The following is a 5674-nucleotide window of genomic DNA, read 5'->3' as shown; positions in this document are numbered from 1 at the left end:
CACCTGTGGTCCCAGCTACTCGGGAGACTGAGGCAGGAGAATGACGTGAACCCGGGAGGCGGAGCTTGCAATGAGCCGAGATCGGGCCACTGCACTCCAGCCTGGGCGAGACAGCAAGACTTAGCTTCAAAAAAAAAAAAAAAGAACTCGGTGGTGGCCACTGCGCAGACCAGACTTCGCTCGTTTTCGTGCGCCTCGCTCCGCTTTTCCTCCGCAACCATGTCTGACAAACCCGATATGGCTGAGATCGAGAAATTCGGTAAGTCGAAACTGAAGAAGACAGAGACGCAAGAGAAAAGTCTACTGCCTTCCAAAGAAACGATTGAACAGGAGAAGCAAGCAGGCGAATCGAATGAGGCGTGCGCAGCCAATACGCACTGTACATTCCACAAGCATTGCCTTCTTATTTTACTTCTTTTAGCTGTTTAACTTTGTAAGATGCAAAGAAGTTGGATCAAGTTTAAATGACTGTGCTGCCCCTTTCACATCAAAGAACTACTGACAACGAAGGCCGTGCCTGCCTCTCCCATCTGTCTATCTAGCTGGCAGGGAAGGAAAGAACTTGCATGTTGGTGAAGGAAGAAGTGGGGTGGAAGAAGTGGGGGTGGGACGACAGTGAAATCTAGAGTAAAACCAAGCTGCCCCAAGGTGTCCTGCAGGCTGTAAAGCAGTTTAATCAGAGTGCCATTTTTTTGTTGTTGTTGTTCAAATGATTTTAATTATTGGAATGCACAATTTTTTTAATATGCAAATAAAAAGTTTAAAAACTTAAAAAAAAAAAAAAAAGCAAGTGTGAAGGAGGGTGCCCGGTAGGAAATGACTGCCTGCAAACAGAGCTGGCTATGGCGGGGCTCGGCCTCCAACCCTTTGGGGGAACAAGGTGGGAAGTGAGTTAATATAGTGGGAACTGGCTGGAGACAGCGACTGAAAAAAACCTGAAACCATAAACAACTCCTCAAGGTATACAATGACAAGTTTCACTGATCCCCTCTCCTCCTAAATAAGAAAGAATTCCAGGGAAGAAGGCACTTTGTTTTTTTGTTTTGTCTTTGAGACCGTGTCTCCCTATGTTGCCCAGGTTGCAGTGCAGTGGCATAATCACAGCTCACTGCAGCCTCGACCTCCAGAGCTCAATCCTCCCACCTCAGCCTCCCAAGTAGCTGGGACTACAAGCACATGCCACTATACCTGAATAACTGCTGTATTTTTTGTAGAGACAGAGTCTCACTGTATTGCCCAGGCTGGTCTCAAACTTCTGGGCTCAAGCAATCCACCCACCTTAGCCTCCCAAAGTATTGGGATTACAGGCGTGACCCATGCCTGGCCCAAGGAGAGACACTTTGAACAGTTCATTTTAAAGCAAGCAACTCAATTAAATAGGAATTTCATTAAATTAACTGAACTCTTACAAACTGGAATATCATCTCTCTGGGATCAGCTGATTTAAAATTTGTTACTAATCTTGAAGTTATGTAAGATCTCAAGGTATCCTGGATCTTCAGAATTCCCTTACTATTTACTCAGTGCCTGGTAGGTTAAAGTCATTATCACAAAGTCTAGTACAATGTTGGTAACTAGACAAATATATCCACATCCATGAGTTTTTGACCTTACATGGTAACTTTAGAAACTAGCTCTCATTAACAGAAGACATCAAGGTAAGGGAAATGTGACTGCAACATACTGAGACAGGAATAGTAGCTCTTATTGGATGCCAGGCACTGTTCTACATGCTTTATACGTATTAAGTCATTTAATCCTCCTGCTAACCTTAAGTGACAGGTACTAAAAAGAAACTGAAATACAGATAAGTGACGCAACTGGCCCAGGATTACAGCTAGGAAGTAGCAGAGCTCGATTTCAAAGGCAGACAGCCTGGCTCCAAGCCTGAGTGCCTATCCACCTGGCTCTGCTACACATTACGTGCCAATGACGCCTGGAGGGGAGTGAGCACCTGTCTAGGGTGACCCTGGGCTGGGCTCTGAAGGACAAATATGGCTCTGATGAACAGGTGGGCACTTTAAAGCCATTCAGGAGAAATGAAAGAAACACATGCATGCGTGTGCGCACGTGCACACAAAAAGATATGCTCAACAGACATCACTTAACGCAACTCAGACAAAGTGACGAAGCAGACGGCTTTCACAGGAATGCAGTAGGCCAGGAGTCAGGACATCACTCCTTGGAAAATCTTTCAAGGGGATATGCTCCACCCAGAACACAATGTATTTAAATACAAATGATATTAAAACAGCCTTAGAAGACGTGCTAACACAGGACCAAAGACTGAATGCAGTGCAGAGGTCACCTAGCACAGCATTTGTACTTTTGCCTAAAAAGGTATCACTACATTTCAAGTGACAAATTACAGGCTGGGTGCAGTGGCTCCTGCCTGTAATCCCAACACTTTGGGAGGCTGAGGTGGGAGGATCACTTCAGGCCAGGAGTTTGAGACCAGCCTGGGCAACATAGGAGACTCCATCTCTACAAAAAAACTTTTAAAAATTAAAGGGGCATGGTGGTGTACACTTGTAGTGCCAGCTACTGGGGAGACTGCAGTAGAAGGATTGCTTGAGGCCAGGAGTTTGAGGTTGCAGCAAACTATGACTATGCCACTATACTCCAGCCTAGGTGTCAGAGCAAGATCCTGTCTCAAAAAAAAGGGAGTTGGGGGGAGGAAAAATGACACTTACCAGTCCATATTCAAATATCCTCAGACTGAAGCCTCTCTATGTAATATTAATAGCTTTAAAAACAGTAACTACAAAGTAGTTAAAGTATCCTTATTGTCATCCTTGTTTGGCAATAGTATATTAACCGGCTCTTGCAACACTTACAAAAGCACCTGGGGTACAATGCAAGCCTCAGAAGGCTGCAAACCCAGGTGATAAGACATTAAAGATGTTGAAGCTCCTACTGGATACTTTATGAAACAGTTTCTCCCTTTTACTGAAAAGGAAAACTTCATGAGAGATGGCATGCCAAAGAACAGCAGGAAGGTAATGTTACATTTTGGCTGAAAGGTAATGTTACATTTTGGCTGGAGTTCTTCCCCCGACAGGAACTATTCGCTTTGAAATTGCTGTCAGATTTCAGATTCTGTAAGATACAATGTCTGTCAAGAGGCTCCCCCGGCAAAGAGCCTCCCTCCGCACCCAAGCCCTGCTAAGTGGTGGTTTCCAGGAACTTCTCATCTTATCTATGACCTCTGTATGGAAGAACTCAACAGGAATATTTCATGTAAAATCTTCATGATAAATGATTTGCCTGGGGACACTCATACCACCACCATGTGCCCAAGACCGCCAGCCAAGGAAATCTTCCCAACCAAGTAAGTGCTGACACCTAACCCCAACACACACTCACCTTCTTACCAACTGTGCCAGATTAATGTCCTGCTCCAAATTTGGGCCTTTTCAGAAAACACAAAGCTTCCCACTTTCTATTTGTGAAAAAGTAATCGCGTTGCTTTACATAAACGAAAATCACCTCATTTAATATGTCTTCTGAGTACATGTAAATTAAAACATGTTATCACTAGCAATAACTTTTAAACTTCCGGATTAATACTTTAATATTTCCTCCTTAAAAAATATCTAAAATTTCTTCTTGATTTGCCAACACCTCACTTTAATTTTCATAAGGATTCTGGAGAAAAATATTTTCACTAAAAAAAAAAAAAAAAGCAAAACAAAACACTTCAAGACATTATCTAGAAGACAAAAGTTTGCTCACATCATACTGTCTCTAGAAAGCACTTTCTAGGGTATCTGTGGCAACAGGATACAGACATCTTTTGTTTCTTTCTTCCTTTACTGAAATGCTCAAAACTTTCCAACAGTCACTCTCACCATCCCTAGAATTGAGAGTTTCTATAATTCATTCTTTTCCACTTATATTGACAATTTAATCCACCCCAATTGGCAGGTTTTAAAATCAGTCAGAATTAAGAATTGTGGAACAATGTAGCTGACAAATCACCATTCCTATTTGCAAAAACTGACAGAACCTGGGGAATGGGAAAGTAAGAGGGTGTAGGTCTGTGTAAAACCCACAACTAAAATTCACAGTAACATGAAGGCAAGAATTCTCCACTTCATTTGGATGGCAGAAAATCAATGGGCTCTTTGCAGAATAAACACACACACATGCAAAGACACACACACACAAATACTGATAATATTCAGCCTCAATAACTCATGATCTCATTCTGAGCCAAACCTCATATAACTATTTGTAGCCTCCAGCATACAGCAGATAGGGAAAATTTTTCAACAGGGAAAATACTGTCCATTAACCTGAATTATTCTGTAGATTAGGACAAGACCCCATTGTGCAATTCAGTTCAATAGTTTGGCTCAGGATGAGAAAGAAGAGGCAGTGGATTCTTTGGGAGCCTTAAGGGAAGGAGACCACATGCCATCAGAGAAGCAGGAAAGATAAGCAGATAGACATGTGTTCTCAGGGCCATAACCCATTCAGATGCCCCAGCTGAGCGCTGTCCAGTCGAAATACTATACAAAATACACAAAATGAGGCATACATGTCATTGTATGTATGTATCTATGTATGTATGTGGAGAGGGAGTCTCGATCTGTTGCCCAGGGAGCAGTGCAATGGTGCAATGTCTGCTCATTGCAACCTCTGTCTCCCAGTTCAAGCGATTCTCCTGCCTCAGCCTCCCCAGTAGCTGGGATTACAGGCGCCTGCCACCACGCCTGGCTCATTTTTGTATTTTTACTAGAGACGGGTTTCACCATGTTGGCCAGGCTGGTCTCGAATTCCTCACCTCAAGTGATGCACCCACCTCATCCTCCCAAAGTACTGGGATTACAGACATGAGTCACCCCGCCCGGCCCATACATGTCGTTTTAAATATCCAAATAGCCACACTAAAAAAGGGAAAAAGAAAAGCAGTGAGATTAACTTTTGTTTTTTTATTTGTTTTGAGACAGTGTCTCGCTCTATCACCCGGGCTGGAGCGCACTGTCACCCAGGCTGGCGCGCACTGGCACAATCTCGGCTCACCGAAGCCTCAATCTCCTGGGCTCAGGGGATTCTCCCACCCAAGCCTCCCGAGTAGCAGATTCTACCACCTTAGCCTCCGGAGTAGCTGACTACAGGCGTGCGCCACCACGCCCCGTTAATTTTTTGTATTTTTTGTAGAGACAGGGGCCTCACTAAGTTAACGCAGGCTGGTCTTGAACTCCTTGCAATCAAACGATCCGCCTGCCTCAGCCTCCCAAAGTTTTGGGATGACAAGCATGAGCCACTGCATCCTGCCAAGATTAATTTTAATGATAGATTTTCGTGAATCCAATTTGTCCCAAACATGACCATCTCAACATACATTTAAGTATAAGAGATTACCAATGACAACCTTTACTTCTTTCTCATCCTAAGTCTTTAAAATCAGATGTACGTTTCACAGCTGGGACCACAACTCAAACTGGCCCCATTTCGTGGGCTCCATCGTCCCAAGCGGCCGGGGGTCAGTGGCCACCGTACTGGGCACGGCAAGGTCCTTCGTGGTTCAATACCGAACACGGGCAACTCCTTTTCATCCCTAGACAGGTGGGGACAGGAAAATACCCAACTCCTCGCACATCCACCCAGTCCCCACGCAGGCGCGACCTCGGAGGCCCCGGCCGGGCCTCAGGCGGCCCCACCCCTG

General features: G+C 44.4%; 1 protein-coding gene and 1 pseudogene across 2 annotated transcripts in view; one reads left to right on the top strand and one right to left on the bottom strand.

Moving 5' to 3' along the window:
* The window catches only part of ZC3H7A (zinc finger CCCH-type containing 7A), a 54766-nt gene extending 49093 nt beyond the window's left edge, over positions 1-5673 (bottom strand). The window contains exon 1 of the mRNA XM_011926550.1: positions 5371-5673. The gene's annotated coding sequence lies outside the window, so the exon portion shown is untranslated. The remainder of the gene's footprint in view (positions 1-5370) is intronic.
* LOC105500871 lies at positions 150-786 on the top strand (annotated as a pseudogene). The gene has a single exon (XR_001000101.1). The product of XR_001000101.1 is annotated as a thymosin beta-4 pseudogene (transcript).
* Position 5674: the final 1 nt, after the last annotated feature.

The sequence above is a fragment of the Colobus angolensis genome, unplaced genomic scaffold, assembly GCF_000951035.1.
Source record: "Colobus angolensis palliatus isolate OR3802 unplaced genomic scaffold, Cang.pa_1.0 Scaffold692, whole genome shotgun sequence".
NCBI lineage: Eukaryota > Metazoa > Chordata > Mammalia > Primates > Cercopithecidae > Colobus > Colobus angolensis.
Note: the sequence above shows the minus strand (reverse complement) of the source record. Positions and strands in the feature narration are given on the sequence as shown.